Source organism: Lutra lutra, chromosome 9, assembly GCF_902655055.1.
Source record: "Lutra lutra chromosome 9, mLutLut1.2, whole genome shotgun sequence".
NCBI lineage: Eukaryota > Metazoa > Chordata > Mammalia > Carnivora > Mustelidae > Lutra > Lutra lutra.
Window position 1 is genome coordinate 59,082,680 of NC_062286.1, and position 26,429 is coordinate 59,109,108.

General features: G+C 38.1%; 1 protein-coding gene across 2 annotated transcripts in view; it reads left to right on the plus strand.

Moving 5' to 3' along the window:
* PELI1 (pellino E3 ubiquitin protein ligase 1) overlaps positions 1 to 26,429 on the plus strand; it is a 64,843-nt gene that overhangs the window by 8,935 nt on the left and 29,479 nt on the right. The gene's annotated exons all lie outside the window — the stretch shown is intronic.

The window sequence follows — 26,429 nt, forward strand, 5'->3', positions numbered from 1 at the left end:
GGGACTTCATCATCACTGTAATAATAAATGGCCTTGGAAAAAAACTGCCTGAACTTCTGATAAGGTGCTTTTTGACAATGAAAGGGAAAGGATAAGAAAATCAGTAATGTGGTAAAGAAGTTTATAACTTTTCCATCCTTGCGTGGATTAAATTACAAGGTGATTGGCCCTGATTTTTGGCTAGTTAGATGCTCATTGTAGTGTGCATCATGTCAGTTGGCTTAATCCTTAGAAGGCATCATAAGGTTTAATTTTATTTTTTAACAATAAGTAAAAATTGGAGGCGATTTGTTGGTTCCTCAAAACCTTAGTGTTGGACAGACTTCATGAATCTGAAAGCTTTTTAAATTTACTCACTGCTTTACTGTAATTTTTGTTTAAAATGGGATGATTCAGCCTCTGAACTAAATCCTATCAGTTCACCAAAGGAGCAATAAATGTTGAGTTAGGCCCTTATTAAACTGTTCAACCTGGAATCATGTCTGTGACTTCAGTGACACCAGACCTTTTTTTTTTTTTTCCGTCACTGATACTTAGTTAACAAAAAGAAAGTCACAACTTGATGGTTGTGTCTCTTTTAGAAATGGTGTACCAGTTTATTTGTATATAGTTCACCTCTTAAAGACCAGTGTTTAAAGGCTTTAGCCAGAATCTGCCTCCTTACGCTATCCGTAAAATGGCTTCCAAAAAGGATTTTCTAGATTTCAGAACTGAGTAGGTTGTTAATGATTCAGTATGCCCCCTCATTCTCCTCCTACTTCTTAAATTGAAAGCTCCTTCATAGCATCTAGGTGCCCTGAGTCATCATGGCCAAACTCTAAAGAATTTTAACATGGAAAAACTCACCATGATGTAAAATTGTCAGAAAATAATCTGAGTCAGAAATCATTCACTGATCACTATGATACAACCTAGAGATTGTGGGCTTCATATAAATCTTTGAATGTACTTACATGTAAGTCGTTGTTATAGGACTTCTAAATCATGAGGACTTGTTTATTCTCAGTTAAATTTTAATTGGCTTGATTTTTGCTATTACACAAAAAGGATTTTCTCTTTCGTTGAATAGATGTATCAGAGAGGAAAAGCAGGTGGATTCTGGATAAAAACCAGTATACCAGAAGTCAAGAGACCTAGAACTCTTGTCCATTTATTTGGTGTATGACTCATATTTCATTTAACCTCCCTAGGCCTTAGTTTCCTTATCTTTACAAGGTTAACAACTCTATGGTAGCCCTCTTTGGGACCAACCCATGGCAGATATACCTTAATAGCTGACCCCAAATCAGCTCATACTCCCTTTTTGGTACTGCACTGTCAGCAGCTAGATAGTTGGCAGTCTAGATGAAATATGTCACCTCAGCCTTGTAAGGTGTCTATTAACTCCATGATTCCATGATTTTAAATGACTTGCCAATAAAAAGTCTTTTTCTTAGTCTTTACTGTTTTTTCACGTTGAACGATCAGAGTTGAAACTTACTCTGTGAATTAAGAATTCTTGGTAGTTCTGACTACATGGCATGTGTGTGTTTCATTTAGGACTATAGACTGAATGTTTGTATCTCCCCAAAATTCACGTGTTGAAACCTAATCCCTAATACAATGATGTATTTGGAGGTAGGACTTTGGGACAGGGTTAGGTCATGAGGGGCGCCTGGGTGGCTCAGTGGATTAAAGCCTCTGTCTTCAGCTCAGGTCATGATCCCAGGGTTCTGGGATCGAGCCCCACATCAGGCTCTCTGTTCAGTGGGGAGCCTGCTTCCCTTCTCTCTCTGCCTGCCTCTCTGCCTACTTGTGATCTCTGTCTGTCAAATAAATAAATAAAATCTTTGAAGGATTAGGTCATGAGGGCAGAGCCTTCATCAATGAGATTAGTGATCTTATAAAAGAACTCAGATATCCCTCACTCCTTCTGTCAATGTGAGGACACAGTAAAAAAAGATGACCATCTTTGAACCAGGAAGCAGGCCCCTCCCCAGACACCTAATCTGCTAGTTTTGATCTTGAACTTCCCAGTCTCTGGTACTTTGAGGAATAAATCTGTTGTTTATAAGCCATCCATTCTGTGGTATTCTCTTAGAGCAACTCAAATGGCTAAGGTATATTGTGATGTTAAAAACAGGGGTGCCCGGGTGGCTCAGTGGGTTAAAGCCTCTGCTTTAACCTAAAGCCTTCGGCTCAGGTCATAATCCAGGGTTCTGGGATCCAGCCCCAAGCCGTGTCTCTGCTCAGCAGGGAGCCTGCTTCCCCACCTCTCTCTCTCTCTCTCTGCCTGCCTCTCCACCTACTTGTGATCTCTGTCTGTCAAATAAATAAATAAAATCTTAAAAAAAAAAAAATACATTGGCAGGGACACCCAGGTGGCTCAGTCGGTTAAGTGTCTGACTCTGGTTTCAGCTCAGGTCATGATCTCAGGATTCTGAGATCTAGCCCAAAGTTGGCTCCACGATCAGAAGTGAATCTTCTTCTTTCCCTTTCCCTCTGGCTTCCCACCGCTCTCGCTCTCTCCCACTACCCTCTCTCTAAAATAAAAAAATAAATCTTAAAAAAAAAAATTGGAGAAAATTTATGGGAACACTTAAAATTCCAAGTGAAGTGGAAACATTCAAAAGAGTTGGTGAAGACTTGTTTTAAACTCATTTCAATTCCTAAATGTTGTGATGGCAAAACTGCAGGTTAGTGAGGTTCAACTTGATGTGTCTGTTTGAAAGGTACATAGTGAATCAGAATTAATACTAGCCTGAGAGGCAAAAGGCCTGACTTCTAGCTCTGCAAACTGTTTTTTTAGCCTGGTTAGTGTCTTCATCTATGTAATGTTATCAGACCATTGCTTCTCAGGCATTAATGTGTTATGCAAGTTATCTGGGGGTCATATTAAGATGCATTTTCCAATTCTGTAAGTCTGGATGAGACTTGAGATCCTACATTTTTAACAGGCTACCAAATGTGTTGATGCTGTATGCCATGGAACATATTTTATAAAACTATTATGACAGTTTGATGTTCTTCTGGCTGGGTCTTTAAATCTTAACTACTTCTTTTTCTCCAACTCCTTCACATGAATTTTTATTAAACTTGTTTTTGAAGCCTCATTTCTCTAGGTTCATTCCCTTTTTTTCTCAGTCTGATAGCTCCTTTAATTTTGTTGTTTTTCCCTTCCCAGAACCAACTTCATAGGTGGTCATTCAAGTTACAAGTAAGGTAGTATACAGAAAGAGGTTTTGATATAAAGAAAACTGGATTTAAATCCTTCTGCCTCTGATTAACAGCTCTGCTGCCTTGGGCAGTTGACTTAGTTTACTTAACCTCTCAAAGCTTTAAATACCTTCTTAGTAGAGTTGTTGAAAGGAATAGAAATACATAAAACCCTCAGCACAATGTCAAGCATAATGTAGGTCATCAAAAATTGGAAGCTGTTTTTATTCCTCCCGACATCGTGATTTGTAGAGGTGGGAGAAGAGAGGAAAAGATCTGTTCCCCAACCCAGGACCTCCCTCCTGTGTGCCACATTTAAATTTTCAGCTGCCTACTAGACCTATTAATCCAAATTCTTCAAACTTACCATTGTCAAGAAGATCTCTTCATTCTTTCAGTATCTGTTCTGTCTCCTTCAATCCTGATGGAAGTTAAGGTTTCACTCTATAAATGCCCAAGCCAGGAATTTGTCAGTTCCACCTTGGTTTCTCAAGTACTACTATTCTCTATCCTCATTTCCACATTCCCCTTTGCCTGGGCTCTTTTTATCTGATCTGATCTTGTTGGTTCTAGTCTCCTCCTGTTTTTCACACCCTCTTCCTCCTCACACATCCTCCATAGTGCTTTCAAAGTTATTTTCCTAGAAATTACTTTTTTTCTTACAACGAGTATTTCTTAAATGCTTTACTATGTAGAAGGCAATATTAAGGCATTGAATATATGGGGAGAGAACAGAATGAGACAGTTCCTAATGAAAAATCACAGACTAGGAAGGGGAGTAGATATTAAAAACAAGTAAATATACAAGTAAATACAGAACAGGGTGCTGAGAGAGAATAACAGGAAGGCATCTGTGTTATATTGTATATTGGATGGTCAGAGAACACTTTCTAAGGAATTAACATTTAAGCTGCTATCTCAAAAATGAGGAGCCAGCTAGGCAAAGAACAGGGAATATTGCTTCAAGCTGAGGGTATAGCATGAGCAAAGATGCTGAGTATGTTTTAAAAGTGATATGGTAGGGCATGGTTGTAGACAGAATATAGAAAATGAGGAAGAAGGAGTTATTAATCACTTTCAGGTTTTTGCTATGAGCAATTGCTGGGTTAATAGTGGTGCCATTTACTGAAATAGATTAGGGATAGGATAGGTTAGAGCAGGGGGTACAATCATGACTCTAGTTTGTCAGGTTTGAGAGTCTGAAAAAAATAAATATAGTTATGTCAGTCCATTCTGATTCTCCAGTTAAGCATCTGACTCTTGGTTTCAGCTTGGTTGCAATCTCAGGGTAGTGAGATCAAGCCCCATTTGGGGGTGGAGTATGCTTAAGACTCTTTCCCCTTCTCCCTCTGCCTTCCCCCTACGTCTGCCCCTAGCTTGTGTATGTGCATGCACGTACTCCCTCCCTCTGTCAAAAAAATAAATAAATCTTTAAAAAAACAAAACAAAATGCCAAATTCTGTCTTGGCTTATAAAGTCCTTAAATTGTTGACCCTCATCTACCTTTAGCTTCCCTCTCACTTTCCTTCATTACTGTGCATAAGTCATAATGAAATTCTCATTGTTCTCAAAACGGTTTTGAACCTTTGCATATGTTATTGCGTAGAATAAACATCTTTGCCTGAGACCTTTTCATCCTTCAAAGCCAATCTTCAATATTACTCTTTTATTTAATTTTCTCCAAGTTCTCCATGTTTGGGTTAAGGTCTCAGGCTTTTACTTTTTATTGTCATTTGGTTAATATTTGTTTAATACCTCTGTTACAGCACTGATCACATTGTATTAGAATTTCTCTTTTGACATATCTAGACACATTTTACTAAACCCTGAGCTGTGTGGATCCAGAGATCTAAGCTTATTGCTTTTGTGTTCCTGGGGTCTAGTGCATAGGAGCTGCTCAAAATGAATGAGTGGGTATGTTTCTTATACAAAGCAGTCTGACCGTACCCCCTGAACTGGAATGAGTATTCTTTGCTTCCATGGGGTGCAGACACTACTTTTACCATATTACATTGACTTAAAATTGTTTTACATACATTTCTTAAGGACAAGAACTGAGTCTTGGTTTTCCTTGTTTACCTAGTGCCCAATACTGTGCTTAATGTGCAATGAAGAAAATTACAGTAGGCTTATAGTTTCATGGCAGAATATCTCACCAATATAGCCTTCCTTGGATGGGCATTATGGGGGCTGGAGGTAGGAAGAAGGGAGACCCAATATAATTATCAGTATATCTCAAATGTTTGCTTGCTGTTTTTGATAAAGAGATGTGTAAGTGTGTTTAAAATAAATCCCATTATTCCTTTGAAATGGCTGTGAAGATCATTTACTATCTCCCTACTGTATTAGTGATACTTTTTTTTTTCCCAGTATTTATCTTACTTGACCTCTCAGCAACATTTGACATTGCTAACTACTTCCTACTTTTTGAAGCATTCTTCACTTCCAGGATGCCATACACCATAGACCAGCACTTTGATACTGTCACTTTTTTTTTTTAATTTATTTATTTGACAGAGAGAGATCACAAGTAGACAGAGAGGAAGGCAGAGAGAGAGAGAGAGGGAAGCAGGCTTCTTGCTGAGCAGAGAGCCCGATGTAGGACTCGATCCCAGGACCCTGAGATCATGACCTGAGCCGAAGGCAGCGGCTTAACCCACTGAGCCACCCAGGCGCCCCGATGCTGTCACTTTTTAAAATCTCTTTTAGGGGGCGCCTGGGTGGCTCAGTGGGTTAAGCCTCTGCCTTCCGCTCAGGTCACGATCGTGGGGTCCTGGGATCGAGCCCCACATCGGGCTCTCTGCTCAGCGGGGAGCCTGCTTCCCCTTCTCTCTCTCGCTGCCTGCCTCTCTGCCTACTTGTGATCTCTGTCTGTCAAATTAATAAATAAAAAAATAAAATAAAATTTCTTTTAGGCGGTGCTACTGTTCTTTCAGATTCCTAAATTTTTGAACTCCTCAAGGCTTACTCTTGGGCTTTCTTCTCATACTCTATACTCATTGCCTAGGTAATTTCATTTGTACTTTGAAGGTTTTCAGGTTTGTATTTCCAGCCCAAGCTCCAGACCTGTGTGTATAATTGCCTCTAATGCTCCATGGATGTCTCAAAGCTACCTCAAATTCCCATGCTCAAAGTCAAACTTATGGGAGCTTCAGCAGTACCTGGCTATAAAAGTTGTTGAAGAATGATTTATTACCCTTCATAAAAATTAATTTCTAGGGTTGTCCTTCTCCCCCACCAAATTCTCTTGAGCAAGAAAGAGTTTCTATACTAAAGTAAATATTTAACTGACAATATAAAAATCCAAGTACATAGAAATTGACTATCAAAAGAACTACAATAAATCTTTATTGTACTATGAGCTCTGCACTTGGTCTAATTCTCAAAACAACACTTTGAAGTGGGTAATATTATATTGTTGTAAGGTAATAGACTGTAGTGTTTATAAGTGTGGTCTCTTAACCAAGACTTCCCAGGTTCCCATCCCAAATGCCAGCCCTACCACTTATTAGCTGTGTGACCTCTGGTGATTTACTCATCTGGACCTCAGTTTCCTCATAAAACAGAGAAGATATTATTTCTCTCCCAAAAACACAATTAGGAGTTAAAGAACTAATATGTAAAGTTCTTTCAAAAATACCTAGTACCTATTATGATAAGCACTGCATACATGTTAATATTATTACTTATTATCTTGGGCTTACGGGTGAGGAGATTGAGCCTCAGTAGGGTTGGTCCAAGACTTATAGCTATTAAATAACAGTGCCAGGAGTCAACATAGACAGTCTGACTACAGAATTCCCTCAACCACTCTATTTTATTTCATCTCAACTAATAATAATGTATCTCATCCTCTTGCATACCAGACTCCATATATCTCACTGTGATCATACAAATATTGTAAATCATTCTAGTACTCATACCTGGTGTTTAAAATGTAAAAGATCTAAAATATGCAGTTAAAAGCTCACTTGAATATGATATAGGAAGCACAAGTATATACATCTAAATTCCATATTATTCCACATGCATTGTTTTTCTCTTTTTCTTGTTAGCTGTTAAGTCTCCAAAATCCCTAGAAAGGAGGAGTACTAATTTTAAATATTAAGGTATCTTTAGTTGTTGTGAATTACTTACTCTTTTAAATCTTCTTTTGCTAAATATTTTCAGAATGACTTGGAAGCTCAAAAGCATGTCATATTCACATATTATGTTTAAAATCAGTAATTTTTATGGTTATGATGAACTATACCTTTTGAAATCATGTAGTTATTTGCCTATTTTTAAAAGTCATAGACATTTCAATTTCTTAAGGAAAAGTTTTCCTTTTAATTTTTTCAGCTGCTTTTTGAATCACAACTTTGACTTTAGTATTTTGAGGTCTTGTATTAGATTTTTTATATAGTTGAATCTGCTTAATTTTGTAAGTTTTAGTCCCTGACTCTCATTTAGACCTTTAGTAAAAAAAAAAAAAAAAAAAAAGTACATCTGGTTATAGTTTCTATAGATGATTTACTCCCCCACTTCCCCATTGCTTATTATTTCTTTTTTCTGTTGGTTTTTTATTTTATTTCTTTGTGGCCAAAAGAGAAATTCCTTTGTATTAAGACAATATAAATGCAGAAGATAAAAAGTCTTCTACAGCCTTTGAACTTAGCAAGGAGGGGATCTTGAGAAGGAGAGTGGACTTTGAAAAACAAAATCATTTATGAAGAAGAGTCCATTTTACCATGTTTTTGGAATGGAATTCTGTGGCCTAGTGTATTTACTCTTGGGGAAACAAACTCTATTGTGACAGAAAACTCCACTCAAACTGGCTTAAGAGGGGAAAAGTTTTATTGGTCTGTATAAACTGGACCAGGATAGGTATGGCTTCAGGAATGGCCTCACCCAAGGCTTTAATAATGTTAAGACTCAATTTCTGTGCTTTTCCTGCCTGGCACTACTTCCTCTCTGCTGGCTTTATTCTCCAGCCCTACCTGAGTAGCAGATAACTTTAACCCCTTCAGCTCCTAAATCCCTGCAGGGTGATTTGTATCCAGAAAGATGTGACCATCTTTTTCCTAGAAGGCCCAGCAAAAGCCTCACTGCATCTTATTGGCTCAGACTGGCCTGCTCTGTGGCCACAGGAATGTGAAGCTTGGATTGTCTGGGAGTGAGCCATATGCCTACCCATCAAGTTTGAGGAGTGAGCCATATGCCTACCCATCAAGTTTGAGGAGTAGTCCACTCCACCAGATATATATAGACTGTAATTTCCAAAAAGGAAATGAGGATACCATTATATTGCAGGAAGGGTGATGTATGCTGGGCAACAGAAAATAGATGTCCTTAACTCTTGTTGTATATTTTCCATTTTAAGAGTTGGGGCTCAACTAAAGAAAGACCAGTTTGATTGTTTTTTGGTTGTTTTTTTTTTAAATTTAGTATTCAGTGCTAATTTGGAATTTGTATGACTTCCCTTCCAAATTACTGTTTTAAAGCAATATATAAATGGGAATTGCTAGGACTTTTCAACTTTGAAGAGCTTTGAGAATATCAAAATTTTAAAATTGGGGCTACTTTAACAAATTCCATACTATTAATTTTTGTGTTAGTTATGGAATCACATTTGCTGATAACTAGTTCTTGTGATATGCAACAGTGTCTTTAGGGATTCACATGTTTTTCTAGGTTAATACTTCTTTAATGCCTTAAGCAGACTGGGCTTTAGACCAAAAAGTTCATAAAGAACCATGAAATCTAAGGTTCTCTTATAGACACTCAGGGCCTTGGGGAGAGAAGGAGCAGTAAGTGCTGCTAACAAAGTGCACTAACAAAGGCATGTATTCATTAATGTAACTGATTTTAGTCTGAAAATGGAAACTCAGTTATTACTGAAAAGGCAAATAAAGTACGTATTATACTTTTATTCTTTTTGACATCAAAAATGTGAAATGAAGTGGAAAATTATATTTACATTTCAGTCTCTAATATAATTATTTAGATAGCTCCTCCCATTTATTTTTTTAAAGCTTTTATTTATTTATTTTGTCAGGGAGAGAGAGAGAGCACGTACACAAGCAGGGGGAGCAGCAGGCAAAGGGAGAAGCAGGCTTCCCTCTGAGCAGGGAGCCTAGTGTGGGACTAGATCCCAGACCTTGGGATCATGACTTAAGCCGAAGGCAGAGGCTTAATTGACTAAGTCACCCAAGGGTCCCACTCCTTTAATTCTTTATGTTACATTCATATATATGTGAATGAGTACAAATATCCCCAAAAGGCTTTACCATCCTGTAGTATTCAGAAAATTTTAGGTTTTTTCTTTTAAATTTTTTTTTTTTTTTAATTTTGTTTAATTTACAGAGAGAGGGGCAGAGAGAATCCCAAGTAGACTCTACACTGAGCACAGAGCCTGACTCAGGGACTGAGCCCAGAACCCTGAGATCATGACCTGAGACGAAATCAAGAGGTGGACGCTTAACCAACTGAGCCACCCAGATGCCCCCAAATTTCTTGACACCACAGAAATATTTATGCTTTACTCACCAAATTAAAATGAAGACTTCAGGGGTGCCTGAGTGGCTCAGTTGGTTAAGCACCTGCCTTTGGCTTGGGTCATGGGGCTCCCTGCTCAGCTGAAAGCCTGCTTCTCCCCTTCCTTGCCCCCCCCCCCCGCTTGTGCATTCTGTCTCTCTCAAATAAATAAAATCTTAAAAAATGATAACAAAATGAAGACTTCATAAGATCTAACTTAAACATACATTTAACATTTTCTTTTTTTTTTTTTTTTTTTTTTAATTTTTTTATTTTTTTTAAGCATAACAGTATTCATTATTTTTGCACCACACCCAGTGCTCCATGCAATCTGTGCCCTCTACAATACCCACCACCTGGTGCCCCCAACCTCCCACCCCCCACCCCTTCAAAATTCTCAGATCGTTTTTCAGAGTCCATAGTCTCTCATGGTTCACATTTAACATTTTCTTTTCTTTTATTAACCAATTTCTGCAAAATGAGCAAGGCAATTTTTCCCTTAGAAGAGTTTTCAGCTTTAATAGGAGGTGGCACAAGACCCATATCTACTGTAATGCAAAGCTGGATATAAGGATAAGTATTTAGGAAATAAAGAAAGACTTCCTCACTGGAAAAGGCATATCAAATGGGTCTTGAAACATTATCAGAATTTTTTTACAGGTAAATAGTGACAAAATTAAAACAACCATTGTTTACTGAGCATTTAATTATAATCAGTTTTGTTTTTTTTTAAGATTTTATTTATTCATTTGACAGACAGAGATCACAAGTAGGCAGAGGGGCAGGCAGAGAGAGAGAGAGAGCCCGACGTGGGGCTCCATCCCAGGACCCTGAGATCATGATCTGAGCCGAAGGCAGAGGCTTAACCCACTGAGCCACCCAGGTGCCCCATAATCAGTTTCATTTTTTTTGTCAGAAACATGATATATATCATTTTTTTTAATTTAATTTTTTATAAACATATAATATATTTTTATCCCCAGGGGTACAGGTCTGTGAATCGCCAGGTTTACACACTTCACAGCACTCACCATTGCACATACCCTCCCCAATGTCCATAATCCCACCCCCCCAACCCCCCTCCCCCCATCAACCCTCAGTTTGTTTTGTGAGATTAAGAGTCACTTATGGTTTGTCTCCCTCCCAATTCCATCTTGTTTCATTTACTCTTCTCCTACCCCCTTAACCTCCCATGTTGCATCTCCATTCCCTCATATCAGGGAGATCATATGATAGTTGTCTTTCTCCGATTGACTTATTTCGATAAGCATGATACCCTCTAGTTCCATCCACGTCGTCGCAAATGGCAAGATTTCATTTCTTTTTATGGCTGCGTAGTATTCCATTGTGTATATATACCACATCTTCTTTATCCATTCGTCTGTTGATGGACATCTAGGTTCTTTCCATAGTTTGGCTATTGTAGACATTGCTGCTATAAACATTCGGGTGCACGTGCCCCTTCGGAATACTACGTTTGTATCTTTAGGGTAAATACCCAGCAGTGCAATTGCTGGGTCATAGGGTATTCTATTTTCAACATTTTGAGGAACCTCCATGCTGTTTTCCAGAGTGGTTGCACCAGCTTGCATTCCCACCAACAGTGTAGGAGGATTCCCCTTTCTCCGCATCCTCTCCAGCATCTGTCATTTCCTGACTTGTTAATTTTAGCCATTCTGATTGGTGTGAGGTGATAACTCATTGTGGTTTTGATTTGTATTTCCCTGATGCCGAGTGATATGGAGCACTTTTTCATGTGTCTGTTGGCCGTCTGGATGTCCTCTTTGCAGAAATGTCTGTTCATGTCCTCTGCCCATTTCTTGATTGGATTATTTGTTCTTTGGGTGTTGAGTTTGCTAAGTTCTTTATAGATTTTGGACACTAGCCCTTTATCTGATATGTCATTTGCAAATATCTTCTCCCATTCTGTCAGTTGTCTTTTGGTTTTATTAACTGTTTCCTTTGCTGTGCAAAAGCTTTTGATCTTGATAAAATCCCAATAGTTCATTTTTGCCCTTGCTTCCCTTGCCTTTGGCGATGTTCCTAGGAAGATGTTGCTGCAGCTGAGGTCGAAGAGGTTGCTGCCTGTGTTCTCCTCAAGGATTTGGATGGATTCCTTTCTCACATTGAGATCCTTCATCCATTTTGAGTCTATTTTCGTGTGTGGTGTAAGGAAATGATCCAATTTCATTTTTCTGCATGTGGCTGTCCAATTTTCCCAACACCATTTATTGAAGAGACTGTCTTTCGTCCATTGGACATTCTTTGTCCTGCTTTGTCGAAGATTAGTTGCCCATAGAGTTGAGGGCCTATTTCTGGGCTCTCTATTCTGTTTCATTGATCTATGTGTCTGTTTTTGTGCCAGTACCATGCTGTCTTGATGATGACACCTTTGTAATAGAGCTTGAAGTCCGGGATTGTGATGCCACCAACTTTGGCTTTCTTTTTCAATATTGCTTTGGCTATTCGAGGTCTTTTCTGGTTCCATATAAATTTTAGGATTATTTGTTCCATTTCTTTGAAAAAAATGGATGGTACTTTGATAGGAATTGCATTAAATGTGTAGATTGCTTTAGGTAGCATAGACATTTTCACAATATTTGTTCTTCCAATCCAGGAGCATGGAGCATTTTTGCATTTCTTTGTGTCTTCCTCCATTTCTTTCATGAGTACTTTATAGTTTTCTGAGTACAGATTCTTAGCCTCTTTGGTTAGGTTTATTCCTAGGTATCTTATAGTTTTGGGTGCAATTGTAAATGGGATTGACTCCTTAATTTCTCTTTCTTCTGTCTTGTTGTTGGTGTAGAGAAATGCAACTGATTTCTGTGCATTGATTTTATATCCTGACACTTTACTGAATTCCTGTACAAGTTCTAGCAGTTTTGGAGTGGAGTCTTTTGGGTTTTCCACATATAGTATCATATCATCTGCGAAGAGTGATAGTTTGACTTCTTCTTTGCCGATTTGGATGCCTTTAATTTCCTTTTGTTGTCTGATTGCTGAGGCTAGGATTTCTAGTACTATGTTGAATAGCAGTGGTGATAACGGACATCCCTGCCGTGTTCCTGACCTTAGCGGAAAAGCTTTCAGTTTTTCTCCATTGAGAATGATATTTGTGGTGGGTTTTTCATAGATGGCTTTGATAATATTGAGGTATGTGCCCTCTATCCCTACACTTTGAAGAGTTTTGATCAGGAAGGGATGCTGTTTTGTCAAATGCTTTTTCAGCATCTATGGAGAGTATCATATGGTTCTTGTTCTTTCTTTTGTTAATGTGTTGTATCACATTGATTGATTTGCGGATGTTGAACCAACCTTGCAGCCCTGGAATAAATCCCACTTGGTCGTGGTGAATAATCCTTTTAATGTACTGTTGAATCCTAGTGGCTAGTATTTTGGCGAGAATTTTTGCATCTGTGTTCATCAAGGATATTGGTCTGTAGTTCTCTTTTTTGATGGGATCCTTGTCTGGTTTTGGGATCAAGGTGATGCTGGCCTCATAAAATGAGTTTGGAAGTTTTCCTTCCATTTCTATTTTTTGGAACAGTTTCAGGAGAATAGGAATTAGTTCTTCTTTAAATGTTTGGTAGAATTCCCCCGGGAAGCCATCTGGCCCTGGGCTTTTGTTTGTTTGGGGATTTTTGATGACTGTTTCAATCTCCTTACTGGTTATGGGTCTGTTGAGGCTTTCTATTTCTTCCTGGTTCAGTTGTGGTAGTTTATATGTCTCTAGGAATGCATCCATTTCTTCCAGATTGTCAAATTTGTTGGCATAGAGTTGCTCATAGTATGTTCTTATAATTGTCTGTATTTCTTTGGTGTTAGTTGTGATCTCGCCTCTTTCATTCATGATTTTATTTATTTGGGTCCTCTCTCTTTTCTCTTTGATAGGTCTGGCCAGGGGTTTATCGATCTTATTAATTCTTTCAAAGAACCAGCTCCTAGTTTCGTTGATTTGTTCTATTGTTTTTTTTGGTTTCTATTTCATTGATTTCTGCTCTGATCTTTATGATTTCTCTTCTCCTGCTGGGTTTAGGGTTTCTTTCTTGTTCTTTCTCCAGCTCCTTTAGGTGTAGGGTTAGGTTGTGTACCTGAGACCTTTCTTGTTTCTTGAGAAAGGCTTGTACCGCTATATATTTTCCTCTCAGGACTGCCTTTGTTGTGTCCCACAGATAATTGAACCGTTGTCTTTTCATTATCATTTGTTTCCATGAATTTTTTCAATTCTTCTTTAATTTCCTGGTTGACCCATTCATTCTTTAGAAGGATGCTGTTTAGTCTCCATGTATTTGGGTTCTTTCCAAATTTCCTCTTGTGATTGAGTTCTAGCTTCAGAGCATTGTGGTCTGAAAATATGCAGGGAATGATTCCAATCTTTTGATAACGGTTGAGACCTGATTTAGGACCAAGAATGTGATCTATTCTGGAGAATGTTCCATGTGCACTAGAGAAGAATGTGTATTCTGTTGCTTTGGGATGAAATGTTCTGAGTATATCTGTGATGTCCATCTGGTCCAGTGTGTCATTTAAGGCCTTTATTTCCTTGTTGATCTTTTGCTTGGATGATCTGTCCATTTCAGTGAGGGGAGTGTTAAAGTCCCTATCCCTACTATTATTGTATTATTGTCGATGTGTTTCTTTGATTTTGTCATTAATTGGTTTATATAGTTGGCTGCTCCCACGTTAGGGGCATAGATATTTAAAATTGTTAGATCTTCTTGTTGGACAGTTCCTTTGAGTATGATATAGTGTCCTTCCTCATCTCTTATTATAGTCTTTGGCTTAAAATCTAATTGATCTGATATAAGGATTGCCACTCCTTTCTTCTGATGTCCATTAGCATGGTAACTTCTTTTCCACCCCTTCACTTTAAACCTGGAGGTGTCTTCAGGTTTAAGATGAGTTTCTTGTAGGCAACATATAGATGGGTTTTGTTTTTTTATCCATTCTGATACCCTGTGTCTTTTGATTGGGGCATTTAGCCCATTAACATTCAGGGTAAGTATTGAGAGATATGAATTTAGTGCCATTGTATTGCCTGTAAGGTGACTGTTACTGTATATTGTCTCTGTTTCTTTCTGATCTACTACTTTTAGGGTCTCTCTTTGCTTAGAGGACCCCTTTCAATATTTCCTGTAGAGCTGGTTTGGTATTTGCAAATTCTTTCAGTTTTTGTTTGTCCTGGAAGCTTTTAATCTCTCCTTCTATTTTCAATGATAGCCTAGCTGGATATAGTATTCTTGGCTGCATGTTTTTCTCGTTTAGTACTCTGAATATATTATGCCAGCTCTTTCTGGCCTGCCAGGTCTCTGTGGATAAGTCTGCTGCCAATCTAATATTTTTACCATCGTACGTTACAGACTTCTTTTCCCGGGCTGCTTTCAGGATCTTCTCTTTGTCACTAAGACTTGTAAATTTTACTATTAGGTGATGGGTGTGGACCTATTCTTATTGATTTTGAGGGGGGTTCTCTGAACCTCCTGGATTTTGATGCTTGTTCCCTTTGCCATATTGGGGAAATTCTCTCCAATAATTCTCTCCAATATACCTTCTGCTCCCCTCTCTGTTTCCTCTTCTTCTGGAATCCCAATTATTCTAATGTTGTTTCGTCTTATGGTGTCACTTATCTCTCGAATTCTCCCCTCGTGGTCCAGTAGCTGTTTGTCCCTCTTTTGCTCAGCTTCTTTATTCTCTGTCATTTGGTCTTCTATATCGCTAATTCTTTCTTCTGCCTCATTTATCCTAGCAGTGAGAGCCTCCATTTTTGATTGCACCTCATTAATAGCTTTTTTGATTTCAACTTGGTTAGATTTTAGTTCCTTTATTTCTCCAGAAAGGGCTTTTATATCTCCCGAGAGGGTTTCTCTAATATCTTCCATGCCTTTTTCGAGCCCAGCTAGAACCTTGAGAATCGTCATTCTGAACTCTGGATCTGACATATTACCAATGTCTGTATTGATTAGGTCCCTAGCCTTTGGTACTGCCTCTTGTTCTTTTTTTTGTGGTGAATTTTTCCGCCTTGTCATTTTGTCCAGATAAGAGTATATGAAGGAGCAAGTAAAATACTAAAAGGGTGGCAACAACCCAGGAAAATATGCTTTAGCCAAATCAGAAGAGATCCCAAATCGTGAGGGGGGAGAAAGGGGATAAAAAGAGGTTCAGAAAGAGAAAAAAAAAAAAAAAAAAGAAACAAAAAAAGAAAACCAATAAAGAAAAAAAATAAAAAGGAAAAAATATATATATAGATAAACTAGTTAAAAAACGTTAAAAAAGAAAAGGGTAAAAGTTTAAAAAATTTAGCAGAAGAAGAAAAAAAAATTGAAAAAGAAAAAAAAATTAAATTAACTGCAAGGCTAAAGAATCATGGGGAGAAAACCATGAGTTCCGTGCTTTGCTTTCTCCTCCTCTGGAATTCCGCCGCTCTCTTTGGTATTGAAACTACACTCCTTGGTAGGTGAATGAACTTGGTCCTGGCTGGGTTTCTTGTTGCTCTTCTGGGGGAGGGGCCTGTTGTAGTGATTCTCAAGTGCCTTGCCCCAGGCGGAGTTGCACCACCCTTCCCCGGGTCTGGGCTGAGTGATCCGCTCGGGTTCGGGTTCGCTTTCGGGAGCTTTTGTTCCCTGAGCGCTTTCCATAGAGTTCCAGAGGGCGGGAATGAAGATGGCAGCCTATTGGTCTCCGGCCCGGAGTAGCCGAGAGCCCGGGGCCCCACTCCTCAGTGCGCCCTCAGAGAACAGCGCCCAATTACTCCCGTCACCCTGGCCTCCGGCCGCGCTCTGAGCTGACCGAGCCTGCGACCGGTTCAAGGTAACCCCGAGATTAGAGCTCACTCCTCGGCTCTGTCTCTGTAGCTGGCTTCCCCGTTCTAATACCAGTAAGCTCTGCGACACTCAGACACCCCTGATCCTTCTGTGACCCTGCGGGACCTGAGGCCACACTGACCCCGCGTGGGCTTCACCCTGGTTAAGCCTCTAGAGCGATGTCCCTCAGTGGAACAGACTTTTAAAAGTTCCGATTTTGTGCTCCGCCGCTTGCCGGGAGCCGGCCCCTCCCGCCGCGGTCTATCTTCCCATTGCTTTGGATTCACTTCTCCGCCAGTCCTACCTTTCAGAAAGTGGTTGATTTTCTGTTTCTAAAGTTGCTGTTCTTCTCTTCGATCTCCCGTTGGATTTGTAGGTGTTTGCAATCTTTAGATAAGCTATCTAGCTGATCTCCCGCTACCTGAAGTAGTCTCAGCTGCTACTTCTCCGCCATCTTGACTCCTCCCCTGATATATCATTTTTAAATCTGGGGGAAAGTTGGAAGAATTTGAATTATGGTGGGTCCTAAAGACACGTGGTTTAAAACTTAAAAACCAAAAGTAATGGATCTTATTGGGACACATCATATGGGAAGCTTTCTATTTCAGCCACCACAATAACTCTTTGTAGTATAAATAGAAGTTGAAAATCATTTCTAACAAAAATTACATTGTTTCTCAAGAGGTAATCGATCATTTGAATAAAAAAATTCTACACACATTTCCTTAGAAGGTTCTAGATTAATCTTCTAACATTGTTAAAGAAATTCCCGTGACTGTATATGGATCAGCAATATTAGCAATTGTAGTCTGTACTCTATACATCTTCTAGAATCAACAACATATTAATGTGCTTGGTTTATATATATATATATTAGTGTGTTTTTCAAATGTAAGATCATTCATTTAAAGTGAGCTTTCCAAAATACAGTGTGACTTTAAATGAGTGGTCTTGGAAAATTTATAAATACTCTAAATGTTTACTGAAGAACATTTTTATAATCACAAAGAAGAGAATAATATATTTCATAGTTATTAAGAAGTTAAGTCTTTTTTTGAAGTACTAAGAGGAGTAATTAGACAAAACCTATTCAAATATTATTTTAATTGCAGTTTATTGAGTTACATATAAAAAAGAGTCCAAATTAGTTTAAACAAATAAGATTTGAATTTATGGTATTCTGAGTCTCATATTTTTTCATTGAATATCAGGGGTATGTTAAAGTTCCCACATTTATGTTTCTCAACAAAAGATTGTTCTGACAGTAAGTTTAAGTCATTTTCACAAATTATTGCTGTCTAAAAATTTCCCTTGACTTCACATTTTGTTCTGAATGTCTTGGTTTCTTTCCTCCTCCTACACAATGTAGAAGGCAAGTGAAGCAGGAGTTGCAAAGTAACACAGTAAATTTAAGAATGCTGGCTTTTTTCCAAAACAAAAAAACCTTTATTATAAGAATGCTTTTTATTGATACCAAGGGGGGGGTGCTTTTGGCAAGTGTTCAATAAATGTGTGAATAACCTAATTGATTTAGCTGGAATGAATAGTAAAAGCTTTGCCATTTGTCCTTGTAGATATTTGGCTCAGTAAACACAGTAATAGACCAAACACTTTCTGGTGAAAGGTTAAGATAAAAAAAAAAATCCACCAAACTTACTGATCCAAATATCAGCAATTTTATGTCTGTGTCAGGGACTTCAAAGAGAAAGAATAATATGTTAATTAAAATATGTTTTATTCTGTTATGAAAATTTAATTTTTAACTTATATAAAACCCAATTTTTTGACAGCTGTTAATATGTGAAAATATTAATAGAGGAGATCCTTGCTGAGAGAATTATAAGCTATATGAATTTTAAAGATGTGTGTAGAAATTAAAACATACTGTCATATACTCTACAATAAAACCAGTAAAAGCAGGAATCATTATTAGGACAAATAATTAAAGATGACAGTAGAAGCAAATTAAAATTTTTTAAAAATTCATTAGAGATGTCACATTAGTTTTAGCTCAGTCTTTAACTGTTTAAAAATATAAAATTTTAGGAAATTTTTGAGATCCTGTAAAAAAATATTTTCCCTAGTAAGAGGAAGAGAAGAAAGAAATGTTGATGGCAGTTGAAATGCATACAGTACTTTTATTCATTCATTCATTCTTTCATTTATGTGTGAGAGAGAGAGTGCACAGAGCCAGGGGTGGGGAGTGGGGGGTAGAGGGGCAAAGGGAGAGAGAGAATCCCAAGCAGGTTCCATGCTCAGTGCAGAGCAGACCCCGGGCTCAATCTCACAACCCTGAAATCATGACCTGAGCCAAAATCAAGAGTCGGATGTCCAACAGACTGAGCCACCCCAGTGGCCCTACAGTGCTTTTATTTTTTTTTAAATTTTTTTTTAAAGATCTTATTTATTTGATAGAGATCACAAGGAGGCAGAGAGGCAGGCAGAGAGAGAGGGGGAAGCAGGCTTACTGCTGAGCAGAGAGCACGATGCGGGGCTCGATCCCAGGAGCCTAAGATCATGACCTGAACCGAATGCAGAGGCTTAACCCACTGAGCCACCCAGGCGCTCCCCTACGGTGCTTTTCAAAAATACATTACTGGGCGCCTGGGTGGCTCAGTCAGTTAAGTGTCTGTCTTCAACTCAGGTCATGATCCCAGCATCCTGGGATCGAGACCCATGTTGGGCTCCCTGCTCTGTGGGGAAGTCTGCTTCTCCTTCTCCCTCTGCCTGATGCTCCCCCTGCTTGTGCCCTCTATCAAATAAATAAATCTTTGAAAAATTAAAAATTAAAAAATAAGAAGTGAATCCAGTCTTTCAGTCTTCTAAAAGCATAGAAGTAGGGGCACCTGGGTGGCTCAGTGGGTTAAAGCCTCTGCCTTCAGCTCAGATCATGATCCCCAGGGTCCTGGGATCGAGCCCCACATCGGGCTCTCTGCTCGGCAGGGAGCCTGCTTCCCCCTCTCTCTCTCTCTGCCTGCCTCTCTACTTGTGATCTCTCTCTGTCAAATAAATATAGTCTTTAAAAAAAAAATTTCCAATCCTCTTTAAAAAAAAGCGTAGAAGTATACCATGTATAACTTTATTTGCTTATAAAACTATCACATGATTTAAAAAGGATATCTCAGAAAAATTCTAGTGGCAAAAAAGGGTGTTTTTCCTAATTTTAATAGTTCCTTTTGTAGAGGAATATTTCTCATTTAATCTTTGTATCTGCAACTCCTTGCACAGTAGCTGACCCATTGTAGGCACCATGTAAATGTGTACTGAACTAACCTCAATTTTAGAAATTCCGGAATAGGATAGTGTTATCTTTCTGGGCTTTAAAACTATACTTCTCCCCTCCCCACACACCCACTTTTGTATCTCAATTTTGGTACAAATAGGTTCTCAGTTTTGAGTGTGAAGAAAACTGGTTGATATTTTCATCTCCCCAATCTTAGTTTGAGCTGAAAGTACTTAAAAGAGAACTAGATTTAACAGCATACCATCTTTTCAGGTATCTACAGTAGAGAATATAGTTTCTAAATGATATGAATGGGAAGAATCTGTTTTTATCTGAGATGATTGATGGGAAAAAGTCAGTCAACCAAGGAGAGAAGCTTTCTGAAAAAAGGATCTACTCCTATCTAGCAGTCAGTCCTAATGAATGTAATTAGAGGGAAGCTAAATTCTGATTTTCAAATGTTAACTGAGGCAAAAACCTAGATTTTCCAGGTAAGTTCCAATTTCAGGTATAGTAATCCTTTGACAACAAGGAATAGAACTGTGATTAGCAAAGTTGCAGTTGTTTCAGTCAAGCTCTCACTGGAAATAGACTTGGAGAAAAACAGTTAAAACAGCATTAAATGAATACATTTTTAGCACAACAGAGTTCCGGAAGACATCCACTACCAATTCAAGCCATATTCACCAGAGTCAAAAACTCAACTCACTTAACATTGTTTAGGAAACATTGCTATGGTATCGTAATCTACTAAAGCATAGTCTCCCAACAAGTGTATATGGAATCGTGTCTCTGAAAAGTTTTCAATTTTTTTTTAATTTTAAGATTTTATTTATTTATTTGAGACAGAGAGGGAGAGTGACAGAGAACACCGACAGGGAGGAGAACCATAAAAGACTCTTAATCTCACAAAACAAGGGTTGCGGGGGGAGGTGGGTAGGGAGAGGGTGGTTGGGTTATGGATATTAGGGAAGGTATGTGCTATGGTGAGTGCTGTGAAGTGTATAAACCTGGTGATTCACAGACCTGTACCCCTGGGGCTAATAATACAATTTATGTTAATTTAAAAAAAAAGAAGAAGCAGGCTCCTGGTTGAGCAGGGAGCCTGACTTGGGGCCCCACCCAAGACCCTGAGATCATGACCTAAGCCAAAGGCAGAGGCTTAACCAACTGAGCCACCCAGGTGCCCCTCAAATCAACTCGTAATGTCATGGAATTTGATGGGTTTTATGGGGTTTTTTATACATTTTTTTGTTTTTTTAAGATTTTATTTATTTATTTGACAGAGATTACAAGTAGGCAGAGAGGCAGGCAGAGAGAGAGGAGGAAGCAGGCTCCCTGCTGAGCAGAGAGCCCGACATGGGGCTCAATCCCAGGACTTTGAGATCATGACCTCAGCCGAAGGCAGAGGCTTTAACACACTGAGCCACCCAGGCGCCCCCCAGGTTTTATGTTTTGATTCTACCTTGTTGTATTGTTTTTGTTTAATAAGCATCAGCAAAAGGGTTAATAACAACCTGGGCTTTGCAAATTAATATGTTTTGAGGAAATGTTTTTTCTGGTCTTGGTAGTCTGTCCATCATTGAAAAAAAATATGAGGTAAAGAATTTTCTCTATTGTGAGACTATAAAGGGGAATCAAAATTTTTGTTTGCACTAAATTTTTAAAAATGAAGTGTTTTATTTTGGTGTACAATACTAAAAGTCATAATTGGTGATTTCTTTGGTTTTCTTCCAAAGAAATCACCAATTATGACTTTTAGTATTGTACACCAAAATAAAACACTTACCCCACTTACCCCACCCACACTTACCCCACCCAGCTTCTCAGTAAACTCAGACTTGGTCAAATTTGTCCTGGTTCTTAGTACCTTAAAATATAAAGACCATGTCCAACATCAGAGATTTCTTTTGATCAGTTTTGACCTGGCTGGTTTCAGATAGTTTGATAAGCATCTTCTAGCTCCATATACAGTTTTTTATTCCTATTACATATTTGCATTGCAGAAGCATCTATGCAACTCACTTCATTTGAGGAGCCACATTACTGGCCTGTTCTAAACCCATCCCTCTCTGGTAACCTTCCTTAGGAAAAGAACCCTCCCTTGGGAGATGTTGAACAATACACAATAGTACACAAATACTGAGGGATCCCACACCAGCCCCCTATATTCATCAATATAGATTTTTCTAAATAGTAAAAAATTGATAAGACATGTGAGGAGAATTAGTAACTAGGAAAAAAAGGCCATGCTGCCTGTGCCTTTGGGGCTTCCCATAGCTTACTTCATCCATTTTGGCTTAATCCAAATGGCATATATTTCCCTCTCCCTATTCAGATTGACTTCTCATATTGGTTTACTCTCTTCTGAAAGAGAACTCTTTTTTTTGAGATGACTTCCCAAGAATCCCTAAAGTGAGTTTCATGTCTACAGCCTACATTTTGGGTCATAATATTCCAAAATTCCACCCAAATTTGGCAAAAACCCATTTTTCCATAATTTGGTAGTAATCCAGTAATCCAGACTAAAAGTATGAATTTGACATAATACATTATTTTTATTGTGGGCATTTTTGGCAGATGACTTCTGGCCCTGGTTTGATTGATTGATTGACCTTTTCTGTGTAGAATGATGGAAAGGACAGGGCCTTAAATTCAGATCGTAACTTTTGCCACTCAGTGTCAGAATGTTTGAGTTTAATGTATATAAAGTTCTTAATACCTATTACCTAGTAGGTAATATGTTTGTTTGTTTGTTTGTTAGTTTGTTTTCGCCTCTCTGAAACCTTGTTTAAAGAATTTTGATTAATTCCAGAATAAAGTTCAATCTCTTTACCTTACCCTGATCCTTAAGGCCCACTATATAGGGCACGTCTTTGCCTTTTAGCTGTATCTCATTCAGGTATTAGACATTTATTCAGTGCTGGCTGATAGTGACTGAGCTTATAGAGACATACTGCTTTGATTTCCAGACTTACTGTTTATTGGTCTAACCAGTCCCTCACTCGAGGGAATCTGCTTACTTGTTCTTTCTTGAGACTCACTATAGTTTTTACTCCTTGCCTTTTTTTGTCTTGATGTATGTGTTTCTTCCACCTGACCTGCCATTTCTCTGGTCTTGGTATCTGTCCATCTTCTGTTTCACAAGGCCCAACTCAAATACCCCTCCTATGAGGATTTCCCTGGAGGTTCTTCCACTGAAGTGGTAATACTTTTCTTTGAGGTCTTACAGTACCTCTGGTCTTTTGCTTTAATATAGTTATCTATCCTGTACTGATTTGGGTTGGGCTGATTGATTTGTACCCTTTTTCCTAACAATAAGGAAATAGTGGTAGTATAGGAAATCACACTATTTGCACTCATTTGAATATTCCCGTAGCTTTTATAGTGAATGCTCACTAATAATTTGTTGGATTAGTAATTGTATTATTAGTTATCTAGATGCACAAAATTAAAAGTAAGGAGACGGGTACCTGGGTGGATCAGTAGTTAAGTGTTCAACTATTGATCTCTGCTTAGGTCTTAATCTCAGGGTTGTGAGTTCAAGCCCTGCATTGGGCTCCACACTGGGCATGGAGCCTACTTTAAAAAAAAAAAAAGTAAGACGACCACAGCCCTCAGTATGAAAACTGTTCAAACATCTAAGTTAATTAAACTGTGAGGGAAGCCTACAATTGCTGTTGTAAGTACCAAAAAATCACAAATAAGCATTTAATGGAAAATACCAATCTAGAATATTGGAAGAGGGATGGCTCTTTATAATCTTGTTGTGTAGCGATATCATCATCTGGTAACCTAGAAATAATAGCTTTTAAACTATTTTTAGTTATTTAACCAAATAGGACTGTAAGCTAATATTTGTAGCTAATATTTCCTTTTATAATAAGGTGGTAAATGTAAGTGAAGTGTATTCCTGAATTGTGTAAATCATATTCGTAAACTATGGAACATGTGGAGTGGGACATGGAAACCCTCGATTTATAGTCTGTTAATCAGAAGTAGAAATAGCCTAGGATTTGCAACTGTCTTTGGAAGTGGGATGGTCTTTTGGGACTGAGCTCTTTAACTTGTGGGATCTGAGTTAACTCCAGGTAGGTAGCGTCAATTGAATTGAATTGTTGGACACCCACTTGGTGTCAGAGAATTGATGAACTGATTGATGTCAAAGGAAACACTGTGCTCCATTGCATTCATTGAAGGTGATGTAAGATGTCAGCAAAGCATAAACCAAGAAAACTCAGGTCTGCAATTAAAGCCAGATTGAAACAATATGAGGTTAGAAATTCCAAGCCTAATTGTGTATTTTGTGATTTCTGATACCAAAAGCATTTGGTTTGGGAAAGTCTTAAGCTGTTTGTAAAAACTTGTAGAATATTCAAGTGATTACTTCCTTCCATTTCTCTGGTTCAACAAGTAATAGGAGTTAAAATAGGTAGAGTTTTTTAATTTGCAAATTCTAAAGTTGCGTAAGTTCTTCTGATCTTTTATTCTTCAAAAGATCAGTATTTTAATTCCAGATGTACTCCAGTATTCAGTAATCTCAAGTTTATGGCAGGGTGTTTTTTTTTAATGTGGTACTATTTTGTTTCTTTGTTATTTATTATAACAGCTTTATTGAGATATAATTTATATACCATACAGTTTACCCACGTTAAAGTGTATTCTTCACTTTTTAGCATAGTAACAGAGTTGTGCAACCATCATCACAATCAATTTTAGGACATTTTCATCAGCTGGAAAAGAAACCTCATAGCCTTTAGCCATCACTCTTCAAACCCTACTTACCTGCCCTCATCCTGTCTCTGGATTTGCCTATTCTGGACATTTCATGTAAATGGAATCATATAATAATGTAAATGGAATCATATAGTAATGTAGACCTTTGTGAGTGGCTTTCATTTAACATGATGTTTTCAAAGTTCATCCATGTTGTAGCATCTATCAGTACTGTCAAAAGTTCATAAAACAGAAGTAATATCAATCACTTACGTAGAAATTAGTAAAAGTTTATTGAACACATATCAAAAAGTTTGCAAACCAGGAGCACTCAAACCAAAACATGGAATGAGGCTCAGACGTATATTGTTATAAAGCACCTTATATAGTGTGAAGGCATGAATGTTTATTCTTTACGGTGACAACTTGCAATATTGGAATTTTCTTAAAGAGAACTGGTTACTGCTCACCCCTTATCAATTTGGGGGAAGTGTTTTGCTTTTGATTTTTAGAAGTGACCCAGGTCAAGTTACCATCACTTATTTTGTTTAATAAGCTAAATTAAACTTTGTATGACTGTTCAGGGAGTTCTCAAGTCTGGTCACCATTTGTATTTTATTCTAACGAGTCTTTATTCCTTTTTATTACCGAATATTCTATTGTATGGACAGACGACATTTTGTTTATTCATTCATCAGTTGATGGACATTTGGGTTGTTCCACTCTGACCATATGAATAATGGTGCCTTGCCCATTCATCCATAAGTCTGTATGTGAACATATGTTATCATTTCTTTTGGATATATACCTAAGAGTAGAATTTCTGGTCATATGATAACTTTATGTTTACTCTTTTAAGGAACTGCCAGGCTGTTTTCCAAAATGACTGCTCCGTTTTACTTTCCTACCAGCAGTGATTGAGGATTCCACCTTTTCTACCTCCTTGCCAATACTTATTTTTATCTGTCTTTTACTATCCTAGAGGCAGTACCTTTGATACCTAGGTTTCTTTGATTTGTTTAAGGAGACTTCCAGGTTAGCAAAAGCCCACAAAGTGGGAGAGTGAACAGACAGTTCAGGCAGGCATAGCCCCTCTGATGAGCAAAAAGAAACAAATCTCCATGGTATGCCTGTCATCAAACTTTTATTTATCTAATTTTCAGCTTCCTCTTTATGATATAAATTATTATAACAACCAGCACAACAAATAATAGAGCTAAAGGTTAATACTTGGCTGTCTCATATGATAATACTTGCACAGTATAAGATATGAGTTACATGTTGGGTGACTGGTCTGTTCTTTAGTGCTTGTGGTCTTGCCTCCAAAACTAATGAAACAGATCAACAGAAGTCAAAAGATCTGGGGGTGGGGGAAGAGAAGAAGTCAGAAGATCTGTTTGCTAGCTCCACTACTTAGTCCTGTAACTTCATCAAATAACTTACCCTCTCTGGGTATAGATTTTTCTCATCTATAAAATGAGGGAATTGAAAGGAAAATTGTGCAAGTTGAATAGGAAGGGTATTTTTTAAGGTTCTTTCCAGCTTTAGAATGTGATTATATGGGGCAGTAGTACTGGTGACTTTCTTCTCCTTCTTCTTCCTTTTCTTCTTCCTCTCCTCCTTCTTCTTCTTATTCCTTCTTCCTTTTTCCTTTTTTCTTCCCCCACTCCTTGTTGAAAAATCTTAGGCTCCATTATATCTTTTTCTCAGAAGGATTGGAGGTAGATGGACTTGGCAAGTGAAAAACTAGGAACATGTAGATACTCACTAAAGACGTTATAGAATAGCCAGTGCCATCTGTATGAATTTACTTATGTATTAGAAGAACATGACCTACACATCATCAGTGAGGCAGAACTAAAGGATGAAATAATTTACACACCTGCTGTAGGCGTGGCTAGAGGTAAAGGGAGTATGAGGAGTACGTCCTTAATTGCTTCCGTGGAAGTTTTCAGAGACCATTAGAGAAGAAGCACGCT